The 24,651-nt window shown below is 40.1% G+C and overlaps 2 protein-coding genes across 4 annotated transcripts in view; both read right to left on the bottom strand.

Annotated features, from left to right (window-relative positions):
• LOC134538507 (neurocalcin homolog) overlaps positions 1-24,651 on the bottom strand; it is a 586,036-nt gene that overhangs the window by 526,920 nt on the left and 34,465 nt on the right. The gene's annotated exons all lie outside the window — the stretch shown is intronic.
• Positions 1-24,651, bottom strand: part of LOC134538505 (neuronal calcium sensor 2) — a 560,474-nt gene that overhangs the window by 501,545 nt on the left and 34,278 nt on the right. The window contains exon 1 of one of the 3 annotated variants that reach the window (XM_063379885.1): positions 11,321-11,549. The exons of the other annotated variants lie outside the window; for them this stretch is intronic. The gene's annotated coding sequence lies outside the window, so the exon portion shown is untranslated. Of the gene's footprint in view, positions 1-11,320; positions 11,550-24,651 lie in introns of those variants that run through there. 3 annotated transcript variants of the gene reach the window in all.

Genomic DNA, 24,651 nt, shown 5'->3' with positions numbered 1-24,651 from the left:
CCTTGGACGCACTTAGGTCCCTCCCCTTACCCGGAACACTCCTACAAAACGCACTTAGTTTAGGTGATGTACATAACTCGCAAGACTTTGGTGCGCACTATACGTCCTAAATGTTTCTGCCGGAATCACGTCACGCAATATTCACCATGCGAGAACCATTAAATATGCCAGATGCTCGTGCTAGATGGTCTTCAGAAGTTTCGCTGCGAGGCTAGATCTTACGATAGAACATGTTGTGGCCCACCATGTTGCTCGAACACCATGTAACAAACAAGGGCACACAACTTCGTCGCTCTCTGCCTGGAGTAACGTCCAAAATTTAAAAAAAAATCATTATGTTGTTTATAATAATAAACTACATAAGTAACGCGAGTTCCACTAAGCGACGGTATCAAACAAACCATCAACACAAATCCATATTGCAGAGTACAAATTATGCAAAAGGAAAAAAAAAATGCATGGATGCGGGGTGAGAAAGAACGTGAGAATTTACCAAAGAAAACACCAAGCAATTTTAGTTATCTACAAAACTAGAAAGCGCGACGGTTTGTAAAACGTTTTCCAAATGTCTGATATACAAAATAACCGTAATTTTTCAAATACCATTTACTAACATTCAGATATGCTGGCCCACGGGCTATAAAACTAAGTTTAATAAATCATATAAAATTCACTATAAACATTTTGATGTATAGCAAAGAACAATACGGCAGTTCCGTGACTATATAAAATTCTGGGTACCCGCAATGCTTACTATACAAACATATTCAAAATACACAATATTAAAATGACTATAAAAAAGTAACTTTCCAGCTAAACAAAATGTTAACTATATTTCCTTCCGTTCCAAATGCATTGTACAAATTCTCTCTTATCACAGTGACTGGTTTACCAAATTAAACTCAATTCAGAAAATCCTTACGGCGTAATTCAAAAGTGGCTAAACGCCGTCTATTAACTTGCTCGAAATAGTCCAAAAAATATTCTGTCTCAGGCCTATTCACGCACAGTTAAATGGCACGCCTTGCTCTGCTTAAGTACGTTTAAATATTACGTAAAATTACAATTGCTGTGGCAAATAACTGTGTGATCCAAATCCAATAATCCGGGCACAATTTTAAACTTCCCCATCGGCGATACGCAAACCTGTGCATCGATATCCTCGGAATCCACGGGTGGGGTTTTTATCGGGCAATATAAAGATTTAAAAAAAAAAAATGGGGTATGGCTGTGTCATGGACACGGCCGTGTGTTGCACGTAAATACGTGTACGTAACAGGTAATATTTTCTATACAGAATATAAAATACGCTATTTTTATTTATTTTAACACCATATATACTGTATTCACTGTAACTATTTTACACTAATGTTTTATACGTGCAATCGATAGATTTTGACGAGAGCTGACTATTGAAACTCAAACGAACATCGTAGCTTCTCCGAGTCAAAAGTTATACTAAATGGATATCTCGAAACGCAGCAAAATGACCTCGAAATGGCTGCACTCCCCCTCCACCGCGCGCGATGCGTCACAGTCCTCACTTAGCGTAACGAATTCTTTGATCATTCAATCATCCAGTGGTGTAATTAAATTTTGGATGGAGATGATAGATCTGTAGCTGCAACACCAAACTGTATCCCCAAATTTTTTTTTATCATTCGTTTTTTTTTAATTGCCTACCACTATGGAAGCAATTTTAAAGACGTATTCATGTCAAAAAAAGGTTGTCTTATAGCTTCTCTTCGCCGGCTGGTTAAACGTTCACGAGTAACAATGCCTCGAGGATGGCATCGTCGAATACTCGAGGATCAACAACGACCACACTCGCCTCTGCTGCAGTTGAAGCTGTCATCGCGGGTTACATAAACGGCGCGCGGCCTATCCACCACATGATCGCTCTTGACAGCACACCCACAAGGGGGAGGGGGGGTTATCTCCCACTGCCGAGACGGGGAAGGCGCCAGCAGTGCTGACAAAGTCTCAGCGCTCAGGACACAGCCAACTGTCTGGTCAGCTGAGTGCGGTAGAGGGGCTGAGGCGGTGACCATGCTGGGTTGGTGGCCCCAGCCGCTGGTCATTGCCGAAGATCTAATACCCTCCCGATCAAATAACAGGGAGTGATACCTAACAGTTCTGTTTTAAATAATAAGCTCTGGAATGTATATAAAACGAACTGGAATGCTACTCCCACCATACCCTATTAGGGCGCATGTGTGGGAAGAGTACGTGAGAATGCCGGCCGTAGGTCGGAATAATCTGCCAAGACTGACACCTTGTTTTATGAAGTAGATCTGGACCCACCTGCCAGACAGTAACTTCCATTATATATTATTATTATTCACATAGCTACAATTATTGTGAACAGTGATGCGTAAGCTATTATCAGGCCGATAGCCGCGCACTGCACTTCCACGCCACAATCAATTGTTTCTTTCACGGTCCCGGAGTATTGTCATCTAGCGGATAAATCCCAAGTTAATTAATCGTGTAGTTTACACACAAATGAGCTGCTATCGAAGCTTTGGTGGCTCGCCCAAAATTTGTTCTGCCGTCTGTCACCTTGACTATCATAAAATAATAATATTGAAGAAGCTTGGCTTCTGGGTTTTAGTCGCGTCCTTGACGAATAATTCACCGACGTTTCGGTCGACATTGCAGTCGCCATCATTAGGGAGAAGTTACCTACTGCTCCTTGATGATGGCGACTGCAATGTCGACCGAAACGTCGGTGAATTGTTCGCCAATGACGCGGCTACAACCCAGAAGCCAAGCTACTTCAGACAATGGCCGTGAAAGCCTGCGAACATTATTAAACAATAATATTGCCAAAATGATATAAACTGTGTAATTACATCTACCCACCTAATCATGGAGATGCTTACTAAAAGCTAAGAAATCTAGAACTTAAATTATTCCATTCAGCACCTCGCAAGAAGTACGAATAAATACATGATGAGATTCTTGTGGCCGAAGGCAAGGGCCATGGTGCGCCTACCGCAATGCCACGCGAGATCATATCGCTCCTGCTTGTGGTCACGTGACTGCCACCGCCACGCCCACGCAACGTGCAGCGCTTGGCTTGAGGAGGTAAGCTGATGAAACGGAGAATCACTTGCAAGGTGCAAACTGTAGAAAGTGGTTCGAGAAGCATCAATTGCTGTTTGCTTGCTTCCGGTTTTACGTGGCTTGTATTTCTTTTCCTTATATAAAAAATTGGTTGTCTGTAAAGTCTGTTCACGGACGATAGTTTAACGTGACGTCATAACAAAACATTGATGAGATGATTGCATACTTTTATGAATAATACTGAATCATTTTTATTGAATTATCACTATTTTGTATGGATACAAAGAAGGAGTGAAATGAAATATACAATTTAATTGATAAATTTACTTTTATTTGCACTCATAATTACAAATATGTTTATTACTTTAACGAAGAGATTATTTTTAATATAACTTTTAAACATGTTTGCTATTTAACTTCTTCCAATCTGTGTTATTCTGTTAAGGATAGGACGATGATAGTAGAAGTAGGAAACGAATGGGAGTGTTTCAAGGATGATGTGAAGGAGCACCAAAATACAGTCAAAAATAATATATTTGCGCCACGGACTCTGCAGCAATGCTAGGAGGAATGGGTTAGCAAAGAGCAATGAAAATGTTACATTGAAACGCATGAAAACAGAATTACGCCACGGACTGTCGCAATGCTAAGAGGTTCAGGTTAGCAAAGAGCAATATAAATTGAGCGTAACGGGACACGGCGAAACGGGACCATGTGCGTAACGGGACACTTTCTCGTGCGTGCAGCCAGCGTTCATCTATTTATTAGACGTTGTCACGTCAAAATCAATTTCCCATGCATACGAGCAAAGGAGGTAAATCTGTAGTAACTCAAAAGGCCCCCGCGGGATTTCGTTTATCCATTCCCATTTCACAGTTACGATTTTTTTGATCGGAAGCACCCCCCTCCCTTCCCAACACACGAATTTATGCCCATGGTGAGGAGCATTTAATACGATCTAATTTTAATCTCTAAGCAGATGAACGAGAAACGGCGTATCGTTTTCACGTAGTTTCTGATAACGCAGAATTACTGATATCTTATCGAAATATCTCTGCTCGCCAGCGCAAAAATACAGAGGAATGTCGCTACGAGATCTCAGACGGTGTCGGATCGAATCACAAGAGACAATGACTCAATCTGAGGAGTGGAAAAAGTCTTGTCAACAAATAGTCTTGACGGCACTTTACAGCTGGCGAGCGACAGAATAATTTCATTTCGTTTAAAGTTATAACGTTATTTTTATCACATACGTCGAAAAACCCTTTAAGGCAAACACTGCACTCTGAATAAAACACTAAGCAGCACTCTTTTAAGCCGCGTTTACACCGGAGTTTGAAACACGAGTTGCAAACTTTTATTGCAAACAGCAGTTGCAAACAGTAGTTTCAAATTAATGTTTGCAATTTTTATTTCATGGTTTTATTTCCATGTTTCATGAAAATGTTTGAAACACTTTCGACCTTGATTATGACTCGCCTTCTGGTTCCTGGGATCAGTCCTTCACAGGATGTCAAGTGTCGAGGATGTCATTTTAGCCGCGGCGGCGTGTGTCGTGTTGTCAAAGCAACGTAGGCCGAGACGATACTGGGTGAGGCCGTCTCTGCATTCCAGAGCTACGTACAGTGGAAACGACCTGTTGGACGATTTAAATAGAGATGATGTTGACCCTCTATCAGGTGAACTGAGAACGGACGGAAGTTTTAAAAACTTTGTAAGAATGACCAGTGAGGATTTTGATTATCTAACTTTAATGATTGGTCACAAAATTTCGAAAATGGATACGAATTACCGAAAGGCTATTTATGTAACGGAAAAACTAGCCGTAACCTTGCGCTTTTTAGCTACCGGAGATTCATACACAAGCTTGAGTTACCTGTTCAAGATATCAAAATCAACCATATCTTTGTTTGTACCTGAGGTGTGCGAGGCTTTGATTGATCTTCTGAAGAATAACAAAGGTAAGACGTTATAAGTAGACTACACATAGCCTATATTTGTTATTTTGACAGCCATTTTTAAATAATATAATATAAAATATTGTAGACTCAGAAGCTGTTTAAGAATCCCCCACTCTCACCCCTAAAAGGTCCTAGGGTATTTTATGGCAAATATATTTTTATAATTTTAAGCAATAAAATCTACTACTGGTATTTCTTTATTTGTACCAGAAGTGTGTGCTGTCCTGATAGATTTGTTGGGAAACAACGTAAAGGTAATTAGGGATATTGAGTTTTTAAAAAATAACTCAAATTACTAATCATTAAATATATATTTATTATCGTTAACATTTATTTAATACATTACAGGTTACATAACCACAAGTCCAATATTAGGGTCTTTCAAACATTTAGAAATGAATGTAGGCCTATTTGGCTACACTTAAAGTTAAAGTTTAAATTAAAAAAAGTATAACATAGATCAATAAACAAAAACTGAAAAAGGGCCAAAAACAACAAACAAAATTACTGTAATTCTGTATAGATTTTTTTTACGGAGTCATCACCATTGTCCAGATTGCTGACGACTGCAAGCGCGTCGGCTATTGGTGTAAACTGATGGTCCAGACCAGCGCTTGAAGGCCTAGAAGATCCATTTGATGGCGGGTTAGAATAAATGTCGAATTGAGACATTCCCATTTCGAACAAAACTTGATTTATTCTGTGTTTTGCTATCATTTGGGATCGAATATCGGTGATTTGACGCAGCTGACAAGCAACATTTTCAGCGAATACATCGCAGTCATCTTTTTGTTTCATCTGTGATTGAAGGGGATGGCGGGGAACTGTTTCTGTTTCGTGTTTCAACAGCACATAGTGACTGAAACCAGTGTTGCAAACAAAAGTTTGCAACTCCCTTTGATCTTTACCGACTTCAGGTGGAAACAAAAAATTCTGTTGCAAACACTGAAAAACTGTTTGCAACAGCGAAATGTTTCGTCTAAAAATGCGCGTTTTTAGAGATGTTTGCAATTTCTGTTTGCAACTCGTGTTTCAAACTCCGGTGTAAACGCGCCTTTAGACTGCCGCTATATCGCGAGACAGAACTGGACATTTATCCTACATCGTCTATGTGCAAAAATATCGCGCGCAATCCCATTCGTAAAGCAAGATAGTTTTATTGGCCGCCTTCAATGTAGTTAATACTTTTAAGGATTGTTTTAAATCAATGTTTTCACATATATTCTACAGCAGAGTCAACGGCCTATTGCTGTTTTCGAATAGTAGTATGAGTCCTATACCGACTAATATGCCTTAACCAGGATCATTTAATTTCAAAGCTGCATTCAGCCGAATTATTTCGATGGTAACACAACCTGGCGTGTCAACAAATAAATACTGTTTCGGCAGTCATTTGTTTGCGTTTCCAAATTTTTCACACTCTAATTTAATGCCATTTTCAATTTTTTTTTTAATTTCAAGTTGATATTCTGACAGTTACAGATACAAACATAAGTACGTCAACAACAGTCGTCTGGATAAGCGACATGCGTGTTACATCAGGTATTACATAAACATAGCGCCACACATGGGCGTATACCCGGAGGGGCAACCCCCCCACCCCCCTGAAATAAAGAATCCCCTCACTAAGGAAGGGTCCACTTGCGCTTGCAAATTCGTGACTGTAAAACGGAGTTGATAAACGTAAACGTCAAAACTATTCCTTAAGAAAAGCGTTCTGTGTATTTTAAAGTTACCAGCTCACTGCACGCACACAGGCCAACATACGGGCAGTGGACGACATACAAGCACCCTGTCCAGATGTGGCCTGTGTCGCACGCATGGGGGAGAAACTCCAATTGCCGAGACTTGAGACCTAGTAGTTTTTTGAAGTAGTTTCGGGCACACCCGCTAGACAGTAGCTTTCATAACATATATCGCTAACACAGCTACATTGGTTGTGCGAAGTAATACATAAGCTATTATCAGGCAAACAAACCAGTGAACTCTATTTTGGCAGCCACACATTTTGTAGTGTGGCACACCAGACATTTGTGCATCATCTACTCATTTATATATAACATGACATTATTTTTTTTTACAAAAATCATTAAGTGTTTTTCGCACAGTTGAAATCTCTTTTACTAGACAATAAATCGTCTAGTAGATAAATTAACATTTTTTTAAACCTAAAACTTTGTATTAGAACCTCTATCCCGAGGTTATTTTTTTTTGGTAGTTATGGGCCCGCTCAACAGATAGCGTCACATGTCGCACGAAACATGGTTTCAGTTTCCAGTGTAAGTCGCACTTCTGTATCTCCCTTGTTCTGTGGTCGCACGGGCCGACCTGGCGGGGAAGCCTTCATTTCACAGACGAGAGAGCCACACCCTAAGTTCCCCGAAGTTCATGCTCGCTTTTTTCCCCCGTTCTATCTCATTGTATAAACCGGTGTGGCATTAAATTTTGCGGTCGATTAGGATAGGTTAGCTACATTATTAATACTTTAAAACATTGTGGATTGTTGGTTATATTAGGTAAGTATAGATACATTAAAAATACTGTAAAATAATTTTATGGTTGCTTAGCAAATAACTTTTTAATATGTAGCTATCCAGGGCTAGGAAACCGCTTACATTGATTTCACAGTATCTTTAATGTAGCTATCCTAACCAAATCAACCGTCCACAATGTTTTAAAGTATTTATAATGTAGCTAAGCTAACCTTTTAATATGAACAAAAAAAAAACAACCGAAGATGCACGATCGGGCGTTAGGCTCTCTCGTCTGTGAAAAGAAGGCTTCCCGGCGCGCATAACCGCCCCCCCCCCCTCCCTCGTCAAAGAGCGCGTGGAAGGTCACGAGCGACTCTTACTTCCACGACATGACGCATAGGCGATTCTGCGACTTCCCTTGCAACTTCGGCGAACGTCTAAAAAAATACTAACAAAATAAAAACCCGGCATTCTTTAAGAAGCACTTCTCAGTGATTCTTTAGGCTAATGCGTCCTCTAGTTAAGTAGGTATTCCGAAACAGCCTGTGTTTCAATTTAAGCGACTCGCCAGTTATTTGTAAATGACGTTTAGAGAGACCTAGGCTGCTGTAAAAATAATCGTGACAAACGCTGGGCAAAATTAGCAAACGGCGCTCTCGAATTGCCAACAACTTAAAAAAAATATATATCCATGAGCCACACTTCCGAAGTGGTATCTCTACATCGATCCCCTCACCGAAAAACGTTCCTTCCAGAAAATATGTATAGTGAAAAGAAGAATACGTTCAACACTGATGAAATAATTACATAGGCTATTCACTTAAGAAACAAATAATGCTATTATTATCAAAATAAAATCCAGGCAACTATTATACATTCAACGAATATAAATGTCAATTAAAAAAATTCTGGTTACTAATACTTCAAAATTTGGTAGTGCAGTGATACAAAATATTCAATTGATCTTCATTCGGTAGAGAAAATATTAAATTACGTGTTGTATAATTAAATTTAAGTTTCGATCAGAGAGGTTTATGCAAAAATGCTTAATTAAACTGCGTTATAAAACTAAAAGGACACTACGGCACACGTTTAAATTAACGTATGAACGCGTAAATGTAGTGCCATTTTTTGGTCCAGTGGTAAAAAACAGTTACTAGTAGAAACATATCAATAAAGGGTAATCTATTCAACGTTGTCTTACTTTAAACAAAAATTAATCATGTGCTTTTCGATACAGCCTGTGAAGAATTTTAATAGTGTTTACAACCTTCCCAGGCAAGGTGTTTAAAATAAAGCTTACTGACCCGTATTAAAGAGTTCACCGAGAAACCAATATTTAAACCATGTACGTTTTAAGAAACCGGATAATAACTCCGTAATAAGTAGCGTATCCGGGTATCATATGTACGAACAACACTTTTGTCACTCACCACGGTGTTAAAATTGACGCGCGAATTCCGTATCTGAGTTCTTTGTTGATTTACTCCTCAGTAGAACAAAGACAACCACGTAACAACAGCAGCGGTAACTTTATGACACAAAGAAGAGCTAACGCACACAGGGATTACCAGCAGACAAACAATTAAAGCACGGCACTTCAATAGTGCGCTTCACGTCACTAATGTCCTAACAATTGGCCATTTACAGAGTTATTAACGTTCCTGGACGAAATTGTCAAATTTATCTATATATAAACGCTAATGCAGCCCACTACGATCCAAGACCGTCAACGTCACCTTGTTATTCAAAAGCTAGACGATAAATCATGATAGCATAGCCAACAACTTTAGATACTGAACAATTTCTTTTTTTTCCCACAAACTTGTTTTTGGTAATTGATCACTTTGCCACGGAATGGTTAACTCTTTCACAGTTCCGGGTGATCTGTGTCTGTGTCTCTGTGTGTGTGTATTTGTGTCTGTGTGCATGTGGGTGGGTGTGTGTCTGTGTGTGTGTCTCTGTGTGTGTAATGAGCAGAGAATGGGCAACGAGGCTGCCTAGGAAAATGAGTTGAAGTATACAGGAAGAAGGCTCTAAAGAAAACCAAGGAGGAGGTGGGAAGATCAAATAGTTAAATGAGCGCAGAAGAAAGAGAAGAATAGAACACAGTAAAGAAGGAGAAATGAATTACAGGATGATGGAGACATTTTACTTTGCTGATCCGGCCGCAGGCTGGATGCAGATGATGATGGATGATGATGATGATGGGTGATGGGTGATGAATGATGATGGGTGATGGACGATGGGTGATGATGGGTGATGGACGATGGGTGATGATGGGTGATGGACGATGGGTGATGATGGGTAATGGTGATGATGAATCTAATCTAGGTCCAGGTGTTAGTTATACGTGAGGCCAATAAGTGTACACAAAGAGAAGCTAAAAATAAACGAGTACAGGATTCGAAACTGTTCATGTAACACTTTTAAACTCCAATTATTACTTCACAGGAGAAACTACTTGCAGCATTTGGTCAATATTAATAAAAAAGGCTTACACTTATTATGTCACATGGACAGACCAAGCCATGTTTTATAGTATTACAGGATTAAAGGATAAAAACAAATTCACCAGCCTTGCACGCCCTCAACTGGAAGAGTCTTCCGCGAGCCGAGAAAACCCCTGTTACAAGTCAACGCAGGCGGAGATGCCTGCTGGCTGGAGTTACTGCTTCAGCTTCGGTTCAGACACACTCGTTCGTCTCAGTTAAGTCTCAATGCAACTGACGGTGGAGTAAGGCTTATGGCCAGTTGCACTTTTCTGCTCTTCGTTCCGCAATCCAATGATTTTAAACCAAGAATTATTCAGGGATCATTCCTCTAAACGTTGCTCCGACACATTCTAAATCTATATAACACGATCGTCCCTCGTATTAAACGAGGCTCATATATTTTCAATCTTCGTCCAAGAAATGTTAGATGCATTTCTATATTGTTGGGCAGTAAAGATTAAGGGGGCCGGTACAATCGACTGTGACACAGCTGTGTTTCAACCTGAGGTCGGCACCCTCCACTAGTCCTCCCAAATATGCGCCCTTTAAGGGTAGGCTGGGAGTCTGCTTACTGATCCATTTTTTTTTTACATTCCAGAGCAAGTAATATTAAGACAGAGCTGTCAAGGGATTTAGCCCCGACCCCCCCCCCCCCCCTTTTTTTTTTGATCCGGAAGGTGTTAAGAGCTAGGGCAACCCAGCATAGTCATCATCTCAGCCCCCTGCCTCACTCAGCTAACCAGACAGTTGGGTGTGTCCTTAGCCCTTAGACCTTGTCAGCACTGTGGCACAGATTATTCCGACCCTACGGCCGGCATTCTCAAGTTCCTCTCCCACATGTGCGCATTAATAGGGTAGGGTGGGAGTGACATTCCGGTTCGTTTCAGATTAATTGGACGTAGTTATGCAAAAAGGAACCAACCCACATGAAACATATTCTGAGTATTTTGAAGTTAAAGTTAATTATAAATTGTAATTCTCGTATTGATAACATAATGTGGGTATAATTTTAATGGTCTAGTATAAATACTGATATAATAATAGCACGACGGTACGATCAACCTTGTACTATTTTAATTTATTTTCAAATAAAATATAACTAAATTGTGGGTTGGTTCCTTTTTGCATAACTACGTCCAATTCCAGAGCTGTTACAGGAACCGAACTGTTAGGGATCACTCCCAGTTGTTTGACCGGGAGGGTATAAGACCAGCGGCTGGGGCCACCAGCCCAGCATAGTCACCGCCTCAACCCCGTACCTCGCTCAGCGAGAAATCTTTGATGCGGTTACCAAACGATAGCAGCTCGTTCGGCTACTTACAAGAGCACGCCCGCTGGTGTGTGTACCTCCCCCGCGCCTCGCCGCTCCACCAGCGGCCAAGCCCACTCGCCCCGGCGCGGCGTCGCTATCAGCGCGCTATCGCGGCGCTAATGAACGCGTGCGAACTGAGGCGGTCGCCGCGGCGCGACACGACAGCCGCGACTATCGCCCACTTCATCTGCATGTCATTATGATAGCGACTTGGAGCTCGCGGGTGGGAAATTGCAGTTGACACGAAACCACTGACATTCAATAAATTATCTTTATTGCTATGCACATATACATTCTTATATCACGAAGATATAGTGTGCATTTGTTTGTAAAAAGTAAACTCGAAAAATTTAAAAATGCTTGTACTTTTATAAAACTAAATTATTCTTGATTAACAAAGAGCTAAATTTAATTTTTAAGAATATAATAAATTTAATATAAAAACAATTTGTCGAAATAGTAAACGAATGCAATATGAATCTGTGAAGACATACATGTCAGGGAAATGTGATTTTCAAACCTGTATAAGTTGTTTCTGTCAAATTTCTGTAAAATTAAAAGCTGTAAAATTGCAGGCAGACAAATATATTTAAGTTCATTAGCAGTAAACATCTCACATCTATACTAATAATAAAATTGTTTGAGAGAAAAAGTCTGTATTATGGGTGAAATTATGGAAAAACGTATATAGCAACAGGGCCGGTGCAAGGTAAATTGGCGCCCTAGGCGAAAAACCTTAATGCCCCCCCCCCCCCCCCCCCCCCCCGCGCCGGACACCCCAAAAAAAAAAATTTCCTTGCCTCAAAATACATCACGTAAGTCTAAGATTTTGTCAACAATCAAATGTAAGCAGGCTTGTGTTTTTTTTTTTTAATTTTTTACTTATTACAAATCATAAACAGGTCACCGTGGACTTTAAATAATTACTTATATCAATATAAACATTCCAAACTGTTAGAAAAATCAATTTTCAATAATCAAACATATTATATCAGCTGTTATGTGTCGTGCTGCGCCGCCCCCAGCTACTTGGCGCCCTATTGAGAACTATAAAATATACTTTTTTTTTTACTTTTGTATTTTTGTATGTTAGAGTATCAATGAAAAACTACTCAACGGATTTTGATTAATTTTGTAATTATTATAAGGAATTTACTAACTTAAAAACTAGGCCATATAACATTATCGAAATATATCCCTGAAAGAGTGAAAAATGGGTAAATATTATGTTAAAATAATTATATGCTAAAAATATATAACCCATTAGAAAATATATAGGTACCAATAACTACCATAGGAAAACAACCAACCACAACTTTTATATCTTACGAAATTCAACCCCAAACGTTTGAAAAAGGTATAAATGTTTTTAAAATTAATAATTATATCTCCGAATTTATTTAAACATAGTAAATTATTTTGTGTTTCAAAAATTTAAATACGAAAACTACCAATTTAAATTTTACCATTTTACGAAATTCAACCCCTAAGGGGTTAAAAAGAGGTGAATATGTTTTGAAAATAATTAATTACATCTCCGAAGCTAACCAAGCATAAAACACACAAAAATTACTAACCACAATTTTACCATTGATGAATTCAAACCCTACGTTTGGTAAAAAAAAATAAAAAATAATAATAATAATAAACACTTCTAATTCAATTAGTGCTAGAAGTAAGAAAACTAAAATAAATAACTTGCATCTAGAGTTACGTATTGCTTATTTTTGGCCTTTATTAAAATTTATCCATAGAGGTGAAAACAGCCTAAGTTTTAATTTATTTAAAAAAATCGTCACTTAGCATCTAATTAAGTAAGACATAGGCTATATTAAATTGTAAAAATTATAACTTAAATTTTTTTTATTAATTCGAAATATTCCGCTCCTAACAGGTAAAATGGGTTTCAGTTTGGTTCAAAGAAAAAATGCATAATTCCGAATCTACTAGATCTAATTAACAATGAACAACAAGCATATATAGTTACGAATTGAATTTTTTTTGTCAGTTTTCCGGAATACGTCTTTATGTCTCCATAGCAAGTAAAACTGGATGTAAGAAACTTAGCATAAATAACGTAAATAAGTAATTAGGTACGGTAATTTTGCCATTTTTCGATATTCAACCCGGGGGCGCGTTATTTTTATACAAGTAATAAATTATATATCCAAACAATTAATACGAAGGTAAGAAACTGAGGAAGAAAAACGTACAAAGAAAAATTTAATATCACGTTTTACTCTTTACCATTTTTTCTATATTCGACCGCACAAGTGGCGAAAAGGCAGACAATTATTTTTACTATAAAAGTCGTTACGCTAAAGCTAATCAAGCGGGATGTAAGTATGTGGTATCTTTTATAAAAATGCAAACCCTAGAACTCTATTTTTAAACCTTGGTGAAAGTTCCATAGTTTAAAACGTGAAATATAGCCAATATTGTTTTAACATTCAAATATAATATCTCCTGATCAAATAAAACTTAAGTTAACATATTATAAATGATAAACATACCTTTAACTACCTTCTATTATTCAACATTCTCCGAAATATCACCTTTTAAATTGTAAAAGGGATTAATATTATTTTAAAAATAAAAATAAGTAACGGAAAACATTAAATCGCTAATGGCAGGATAAGTTTTAACTCAATATAAATATAATATTATTATAATTTATCTTGGAGTACATATTTCGGTTACAAGAAAAAAAACGGGTACAAGAAAAAAAACGGGATCAGTTTTGTTTTAGTTGGTAAAAGGATATTGCCATATTTACTTAGTTATGAATTTTTTCACCTTGGCATTCGCATGGGAAGAGAGGGGGTAAATGTTCCCTGCTGTCGGGTGTTGAACTTGTTACTAACCATACCCGTGTTTCTGTGTGCCTTTCACTCTACTCCTCTGCCACGGAGACACGACAGAAACGTGAAATTCAAGGCTGTTATTTTCTTAAGTACTTTTTAAGTTGCGATTATTTCTTGCTACGGCCATCAACAAGTACACAAAATGTATTCCAGGATGGTTTCGCTACCATAGAGTTTCGAGTGCCAACACCAATACCTGATGTTCACGAAAACGAAATATATACGGGCCCGCCATCTGGAGGAAATCGCCGAATGCGCAGAAGTTTGGGCAACATATAGGTCACGGTTATGACGGAAGGAACTGGCCATTTCCTATCTAAGAGATTGGGAGCGGTGTTGTGCATTAGGAATACGGTTAAGGTATACAGGTGTAGCAGATTCAATATCTCAAACATTATTTATGTGTTTAGGAATACCGACGTAAGACCCCGAAGCAAAGCTCAGACAGCTTCCAGTCGACTATGCCATCTGCAGGGTGGAGAATGCGGGGAGGGGGTAGAGGGCATTGCGCTAACAGACAGACTTCACCAACCAAGAATGTAATTCCAACAATCTGGAATCCCGGCGAGCGACATTCTTCCAAACCCGTTTCCCGTCAGACGCATAACTTTCCCTGACTTCCGTCTTGCTTCACGGTTAACTACCTATGTGTTCAAAATTAAAAAAAAAAAACAATGTGTGAAAACGATAACGATATGCCATATTTATTTACTTCACTTCGTGGGAATAACACCAGTAGAGAGTCTACAAGCAGATGAATTTTTCTAGTGAATATGAAATAATGCGTAATCAACCGCAAAGCACGCCAGCACGATACGGTAACGACACTAATTTCCCCTATCTTTCTCGTACAAGGCCAAAGTAAACGAACACTGTGTCATACATAGCACTGTTAGGAAGGAATATTTAAGTACCTCATAACCAAATGGGAAAACTTACAGAAGGGTAAAAATTTGGTTGTCTGTAAAGTCGGTTTACGGACGATAGTTATCGTGACGTCATAACAAAACATTGATGAAATGATTGCATACTTTTATGAATAAAATTGAATCATTTTTAATTGAATTATCACTATTTTGTATGGATACAAAAGGAGTGAAACGAAATCTACAATTTAGTTAATAAATTTACTTTTATTTGCACTCATTAATTCAAATATGTTTATTACTTTAACGAAGAGATTATTTTAACTATAACTTTTATACATGTTTGCTATTTAACTTCTTCCAATATGTGTTATTCTGTTAAGGATAGGACGATGATAAGAAAAGTAGGAAACGAATGGGAGTGTTTCAAGTTTAATGTGCCTCGAAAAAGTCAAATGGATGGTTGTTCCAATCGAGTGGAAGAGAGATAGATGCGGCGCAAGCGTACAATGAGCGTAACGGGACATGAGCGTAACGGGACAATAAGTCATCCTTTTTCGTGCGTGCAGCCGGCGTTCATCGATTTATTAGACGTTGTCACGTCAAAAAAAACTGTTCATGCCATGATTTTTTTTTCACTGACGTCCATATATGTGTGGGGGTGGCAAGAAGGAACCATACTAACTTCTTCCGAATGGGTGACTTCCACAGCTACAGCACGTCAACATTGTAACTGGGCCTTCGTTTGTCTGGCTCAACTAAAGCCACATAGATACATACATATACATGCACAAATACATAAATGTGTATTTAAACACATATACACACTAAACACATACATACTCATATGCATATACTCATATATAAACATAAACACATTTATGGATATATACGAATTTGTGGATAAACATAAGTAAGTACTTATATACACAGGTAAGATGTTATGGTTTGATATGAAACAAGATTTCAACGCATTAATTTGCTGTAAAAAATTAATGGCCTAATTTGGACTATACGTGGGTACACTGCAAAAAGTGAAAATAGCCACCTGCCTAGTAAATGGTAAAAGAATGCCCCAAGAAAGTGCTCCGAGTCGATGACTTAGTCAGCAGACTAGAAATAAAAATGTCGCTATTCTGACCAAGTCCAAACACCTGGAATATTGTTTCGATAAAAAACTGACTAGGTCAATTTATTGCCCGGTTTCGCAGCATCCGCGCGATTTATAAATACAGATTTTTAGTGCAAAAATTGTACGTTCCGGCGTAAAACATGCGTACATGCAGTACATGCATTGCCCACTATCCCCAAGGCTGGATTGGGTGGCTACGGGTATCTAAAAGTGTCTACGGGTGGCTACGGATGGATACGAATGTCTACGGGTGTCTACGGGTGTCTACAAGTGGCTACGGGTGGCTACGGGTGGCTACGGAGGGCTACGGGTAGCTACGGGTGGCTACGTATGGATACAGGTGTCTACAAGTGGCTACGGGTGGCTACGGATGGATACAGGTGTCTTCAAGTGGCTACGGGTGGCTACGGGTGTCCACGGATGTCTACGGGTGGCTACGGGTGGCTACGAGTGTCTACTGGTAGCTACGGGTGTCTACAAGTGGCTACAGGTGGCTACGGGTGTCTACAAATGGCTACGGGTGTCTACAGATGTCTACTGGTAGCTACGGGTGTCTACAAGTGACTACGGGTGGCTACGGGTGGCTACGGAGGGCTACGGGTGGCTACGGAGGGCTACGGGTAGCTACGGGTGGCTATGTATGGATACAGGTGGCTACAAGTGGCTACGGGTGGCTACGGATGGATACAGGTGTCTACAAGTGGCTACGGGTGTCTACGGGTGGCTATGAGTGTCTACTGGTAGCTACGGGTGTCTACAAGTGGCTACAGGTGGCCACCGGTGGCCACAGGTGGCCACAGGTGGCTACGGGTGTCTACAAGTGGCTACGGGTGGATACAGGTGTCTACAAGTGGCATCCGCGCGATATATAAATACAGATTTTTAGTGAAAAAATTGTACGTTCCGGCGTAAAACATGCGTACATGCAGTACATGCATCGCCCACTATCCCCCGGGCTGGATTGGGTGGCTATGGGTGTCTACAAGTGGCTACGGGTGGCTACGGATGGATACGAATGTCTACGGGTAGCTACGGGTGTCTATGGGTGTCTACAAGTGGCTAAGGGTGTCTACGGATGGCTATGGGTGTCTACGGATGGCTACGGATGTCTACGGGTGGCTATGAGTGTCTACGGGTAGCTACGGGTGTCTACGAATGTCTACGGGTAGCTACGGGTGTCTACGAATGTCTACGGGTAGCTACGGGTGTCTACAAGTGTCTACAAGTGGCTACAGGTGGCTACGGGTGTCTACAAGTGGCCACAGGTGGCCACAGGTGGCTACGGGTGGCTACGGGTGTCTACAAATGGCTACGGGTGTCTACGGATGGCTACGGGTGTCTACGAATGTCTACGGGTAGCTACGGATGGCTACGGGTGTCTACGAATGTCTACGGGTAGCTACGGGTGTCTACGAATGTCTACGGGTAGCTACGGGTGTCTACAAGTGTCTACAAGTGGCTACAGATGGCTACGGGTGTCCACGGATGGCTAAGGATGTCTACGGGTGGCTACGAGTGTCTACTGGTAGCTACGGGTGTCTACGAATGTCTACGGGTAGCTACGAATGTCTACGGGTGGCTACGAGTGTCTACGGGTGGCTACGAGTGTCTACTGGTAGCTACGGGTGTCTACTGGTAGCTACGGGTGTCTACTGGTAGCTACGGGTGTCTACAAGTGGCTACGGGTGTCTACAAATAGCTACGGGTGTCTACGGATGGCTACGGATGTCTACGGGTGTCTACAAGTGGTTACGGGTGTGTACGGGTGTCTAAGGGTGGCTACAGGTGGCTACGGGTGGCTACGGGTGGCCACAGGTGCAAGCGACAGGCGACAGCTGAGTGGCCGCGCTATGAATAGCTCACCGTCAACTCTCCTGCCCACGAGCCCCCATCAACTCGGCGCTGCTCGGGTTCAACACCCGATGTACTTCCCTCGTCGCTACTGAGCACTGACAGTGCTCCACAGGTCTGGCAGCACCGTGCAACTCTGCCTACTTGTACGGTCGCTGAAGGTTTCCAGGTTCGAGGACTGCTGCGCGTACAGGCGCGAAGCCCGAGTATGGCCTCGTGGTTCGGACACGCTGTCTCAAGCCTTATAAGCAGTGTAAACATAGCAGGTAACTCCACAGAGTAAGCATCATGCTTCAGGGAATCGATTAATGTGCTTGTCTTTTACCTAGAAGTGCGAATCGAGTATATCCCTATAGTAGTAATCTTGTAGATCGGCGACGTTTGGTATGTATACGTGTGCGTGTGTGTGCATATAAATATAGTCCTACGGTAGACCTCGTAATTGTTCTTATTGTTTACGTACTGCGTTGCCACTGCCAAATACTGCATTGGGAGATCCTGGTGATATCGAGTGGCACAATTAATCAATTTCTCTGGAACTTTGGATACAAATAATATTTAATAGTAATATTAAGCTAACTGAAATAGTATGGGTTGCCTTTTCTGACAAGTGATATTGTCTTAAATTAAAGCCAGGACTTAAATAATACATGTAAGTTAATTTGATATTTAATGTAATCGTAATGAAATAAATTTTTATTCTTAAATATCATGCGCTCGAAGGATTCGAACCGGGAATCAACTAGGAACTTATATTTTTTAATTGTAACTAACTTTTTAATTAAATATAATAGTAAAATTAGTAAACAAGATGGCAGAATAGTAATTTTTATACTTTATATATAAACATATATATACGCATATTAAAAGAGAATCATACACCTTTCAAGTAAAAAAGGTTGTGCAAGAATAAAAATGCAAAATGATCTAATTACATGTATCCATACAATATGTTTGTTTTTGTTTTTTTAATTAAAACAAAATGGGCGGACTTCGTGGATAAAGTTTTACATAGGCATATGAACTTTCGAGTCGATTGTTTTTGGGGTCTATGGACCATAAAACGAAAGAAATTATAAAAAAAAATTCTGAGAGTCGCTTCGTAGTAACGGCTACAATAGGGACTGTTGTTTAGAAACCTACCGAAGACACCTGGACAATGAGGGAGACCTAAGATGCATATAAAGTTCTGCCATTCCCGATTAACACCCGAACAATTCACATTCGGCCAACTTCGGGATTTGTTTTATTTTTGCGCAGGAAAAAATGAATTCAAATATTAAAAGTGGTCGGTTAGGTTAGCTATCATTAAAACACTTCAAAACACTATGGACGGTTAGTTAGGTTAGTATAGCTGCATTAAAATAAAGAGATAAATACAAATCTACACTCTAAAAAAAAAAATTGTACTTTTACAAGGGAAATTCTTGGAAACCCTGTTGCCAAGGATATTTCTTGCAAAACTACAAGGCATAGCCTTGCAAAATCGCACATGGTACAAAGCTCTGCCTTGTAGTTTTACAAGTAATATCCTTGGAAACATGGTTTCCAAGGATTTTCCTTGTAAAATATACAAAAATTTATTTCAGTGTATATAAATAAACCCGAGGTTGGCCGAAGGTGAATTGTTCGGATGTAATCGGGCAGGGACAGAACTTGATGGACATCTTAGGCTTCCCGGACAATGACGCCTGTTGTTGTTTATCGCGTCGTCGGTGTTATCTGCGGGCTGCCTCTCCCGGCAGCTTCCGGCCACTAAGCCAGGCCTCACCTCGTCGGCGACAGTCGGACCTCGTCGCTCCCGCGAGCAACCAGTGCACCAGCACACGGAGATCTCACTCCCGTGTCAAGGCCCCCGCCCACCCGGGCACACACGCGGTGCGCACAGCTTCAGGAGAAACAACGCGATTACTAAACTACCCAACATATCCCAGCGGGGTCTGCTTAAGAAAAGCATTTAAGAGTTCGCTGAGGGCCGAAAAGTACTTTTGATTTCGGATTAAGTTTTTTAACTGTATTTCTAGAAGAGTTAAAATTGCTAAAAACGCATGTTTTCAGAGTAATTTTTAGGCGTAAAACAACCGGTACAGATTCTTGAAAGCACTTGAGGGACTTGCATTACACCTTTATCTTCATTTCTGTGTCATATAATGTTACGGTCACCGCTCATATGCACGACGGGAAGATTGCGCGCCAGTCCAGAGGAGACACCGCGCTAGAAGCACCAGCGAGCGTCGCGCTTATCATCCCGCCTCGTTAGCACACATACACCCCTGACGAGGCGGGCCCCTTCTAGCGCGGTGTCGCCTCTGGACTGGCGCGCAGTCTTCTCGTCGTTACAGGACAACTGTGAGATCTGAGCGGTGACCGTAACATTATATGGCCGAGAAATGAAGATAAAGGGGTAATTCAAGTACCTTAAGTGCTTTCAAGAATCTGTACCGGTTGTTTTGCCCCTAAAAATTACTCTGAAAACATGCAGCCATTTTAACTCCTATAAAAATACCGTTTAAAAACATAATCTTAAATCCAAAGTACTTTCCGGCTCTCAGCGAACCCTTAAATTATTTCGTAAGCAGACCCCCCTCGGATATCTTGAGTAGTTTTTAAATCGTGTTGCTTTTCCTGAAGCTCTGCGCACCGCGTGTGTGTGTGACCGGGTAGGCGGAGCCCTTAAAACCTGGTTCCATTTATCCCATCTCTGAACTCGGTTACTAAAGATTTTGACACTACCAACCACACAGCATGAAAACCAAAAAAAAATTTAATTTTGTCTCGAATGACATCGGGATCTAGGTATTTTCAGAATTGATCGGGTTTAGGATACATGTCTCATCAATGCATTTATACGGTTTAATAAATATACATTAAAACAAAATTACGTTTAATTTGCATTCATGATATTCAATAAAAAACATTAAGGATTTTCATAATATTTTATAAGAGACTAAAGGTTGTGTTCGTTGATGGTCTTAAAGAATGTTAGGTTATACTAGTTGTTTCACAACTCATAACCCATAACCATCTTTAGCTCCTATAATCGCTATATTAATTTACATAAATGCCCATCCCATGCAACACACACAAATTGGCTTCATTTAACGTGGTAGCTATAAATACCGCAAATACGCAAGTAGTAATATACAATCAGTGCTTTCAAAGAACTGTTACATCCAAAAATACATGGGCGCACAAAAAATATCATAAATGTTTGTATTTGAACATAAACGTTTACCGAGGTCTCCGATTCCTGTACATTTAGGTGCTACTCTTTATTCAATACTTATGCATCCTATTTATTATTCTGAAGACATCAGACAGGCATGTGCAAAACACAACGATCTTATTACGAGCACTTTAAAAAAAAAAAAAACGAAGTTTCGAGCTTGACGGTATAACCTTTGTTTTTTCTCACCTTTATTTAAAAACATCTGTAAAGTGGTTTCCTGAACACCAAAATGTTATAAGAGTTAAAATAATCATATGAAGAAAATAAAATTTGTTTGTTCACAAATCACATTTTAGCTCTGAATGTGAATGAGATTCTGTTGTTGGTATAGATGTAATCGCTAGTGTACAATCAGCTAATCGCAGGGAACGTCTAGTGACAGCCCCTGTCGTCGCCCAACCAGCCATTGCGCTTCCTCAGCTGCAGCATATCACAGCCCTGCACACTGTATCGCTAGAAACATTCCCGGAGGACTTGTCTGTCGTCATTTTGGAAAATTACAAAACATAAATATAATAACTAAAAATTTAATTATAAAATATTCTTTTTATTATTATTTACTTTGGATCTGCCAATCAATATTATTTTAAAAAGTTTATAAATAAAACATTTCTGACAGAAAGAAGAAAACAAAAGGTAAACGAAAGCATGATAGAACAAAAGTATGGGAGAAACAGGGTTCGAAAGGCTAGCCGTATTAATTAACTGTTACTTTGCTGTACTGTAATTCACATGCGAAATGGTAACACGCAGACGCCTCCGACCTCAGTTACGTCGCTAACTCGGCGCCTCGCCGACATCTCCTCCCAAAGGGGTCGTTACCACAACGCCGAAATACCATAACGCCGAATGTCAAATTTGACCACAACGCCGACAGCTAGAAAACGGCTGTGTACCACAACGCCGAAATAACAACTGAATGAATTTGTGTTTCTTAAATGTACATTAACGCCGAAATACCACAATCAAACCTAACCTTACCTAATAACATATCTCGTGTATCGCCAAGTGTTGTATTCTGAAAGCAGACCCACTCTATGTTGCCTGTAAGTGCGCTTGCGCTATCGTGCGCCAAACGTCATTGGGCGTAATAAAACCTAACCTAACTTAACCTATCCTATCCTAGCCTAACCTAACCTAACCTATCCTATCCTAACCTAACCTAACCTAGCCTAACCTAGTCTAACCTAACCTAGTCTAACCTAACCTAGTCTAACCTAACCTAGTCTAACCTAACCTAGTCTAACCTAACCTAGTCTAACCTAACCTAGTCTAACCTAACCTAGTCTAACCTAACCTAGTCTAACCCAACCTAGTCTAACCTAACCTAGTCTAACCTAACCTAACCTTTGTGGCAGTCCTGCAATGACATGTTTGGGCGTTAGTGTATTTCGGCGTTGTGGTGCGCCCCCCCCCCCCCTCACAAAGCCAGTCGCCTCAGTCGCTATCCGGCATCACCACCAGCCTTTCAGCTGGAGACTCCCTGCTCTCTGCTCGCACGACACAAGACCGTGTTGGACACCGCGACTCCTGACGGGTGGACAGGCAGCGGCCGGATCGCGTGTGCCACGTGGCATTGAACACACGTAATGCACTGTGTGTATTCACTGCACGCGGTGACGTCGCTCCTTACGAGTTAAAGAGGCCCCGTCCAGCCGGGGTGTGCGTGGGTCAGTGAGGCTCGCTGGTGCTTCTAGCGCGGTGTCTCCTCTGGACTGGCAAGCAGTCTTCTCCCAGTGCATATGAGCGGTGACCGTAACATTATATGACACAGAAATGAAGATAAAGGGGTAATGCAAGTCCCTCAAGTGCTTTCTAGAATCTGTAACTGTTGTGTTACGCCTAAAAATTACTCTAAACACACACTTCATCCGAAATCAAAAGTACTTTTCGTCCCTGGCGATTTTTTTTTTAATGCTTTCCGTAAACAGACCCCACTCGGATATCTTGAGTAATTTTGAAATAGCGTTGTTTTTCCTGAAGCTCTGCACACAGTATGTCTGTTCGGGTAGGCGGAGGCCTTAAAAGCCTAGACAGACTGCCGCCTCAATCTTAACATCGACATTTCAATAAACGTTTACAACAATCATTACCCGGACACCATACTCGAACAACCAACACTATAGAGTACTTTATTTTACTGAAGAATGTACCGTCCTTTAAAAAGTTCCAGGATCTCAATCTTACTTTGCAAGTTTCGAACTTTCCAAATGAGTTCTGCGAGGCTTCGTTTTGGCAGAAAATTATTGAAGTTTTATTGACTTTTAAGGGTCTATTCGGGGGGATTTTAACAACGAACGCCTAATTCTAACCTACAACTGACAAAAACACATTACTTATATTATCTTACAATTGAAGTTTAAACAACTCATTACCCAATGCAAACGTACGATTTGTTGACACATTTGGTGTCCTAACCTCAAATCACGGTCGATAAAATCACTAATAAATATGAAGAACAATTTACTTATAATTCAAATCACACTATTTTTCCCATACCATTACACATCATAAAAACGTATGGACATGTTACCCCAACTATTTCAATGAAATAATTTTACGACTGCATCAAGATTTACCGTGCTAAAAGAACAATTTTCAGACCTCTGTGTGCGATCTTAAAGTACGTTCTGTATTATTTACAACTAGAGTCCCACCCCGGCTCCGCATGGTTGCGAACTACAATTGTGGCGTCATTTATACTTAATAAGTAAGTACTTTAAAGTATCAAGTTCTCGTAAATGTCCAGTGTTTTTATTGATTGCAATGCTTTCGCTTTTATGCTTACAAGATATAAACCATGCCTAATCACACATTTAAAACTACCACAAACATCCTTGCCTAGACCAAGAAGCTACACAGAAATCCTCGCAACACAAAGACAATACATCTACTTAATAAAACTGACTGACACAGACAACTCACAACTTAAAACGGTGGGTAAGAAGCATTAAATTTAGCATAGTATTTCCTTATATAACGTAATTGAGCACTAAGAAAGGATTTTTATTAACTAATTCCCTAAGTGTGTTAAATATGGGATAAAATTTGTCTGGAAGATTGACATTTTTAAGTTAGATATATGGAAATTGGTGTTAAGGTTTCTGTTTGTGAATAAAAGTCAGTTGTTTCAGCATTTTTGGTAATTCGTCAAAAATTAGGCTCAAATAGTTTTCCATCGGCCACACAGTATTTGGAAGATATGAATTTGCCATCAATTTTGGTAAGTAACCATCACTACAGTTGACTGAAGTGATTCATGTACAACCGTAGAAAACTGAAATGAACAGGATGTAGGAACAGCAGGGTTCGAACCAGAGGCCTTCCTAAACAGAGTCCGATGATACACAACCACTGTGCCATCTCAGGCTGCCTGGCTTGTTCGCCGAGGGTTTCGG

This window comes from Bacillus rossius, chromosome 13, assembly GCF_032445375.1.
Source record: "Bacillus rossius redtenbacheri isolate Brsri chromosome 13, Brsri_v3, whole genome shotgun sequence".
NCBI lineage: Eukaryota > Metazoa > Arthropoda > Insecta > Phasmatodea > Bacillidae > Bacillus > Bacillus rossius.
Note: the sequence above shows the minus strand (reverse complement) of the source record. Positions and strands in the feature narration are given on the sequence as shown.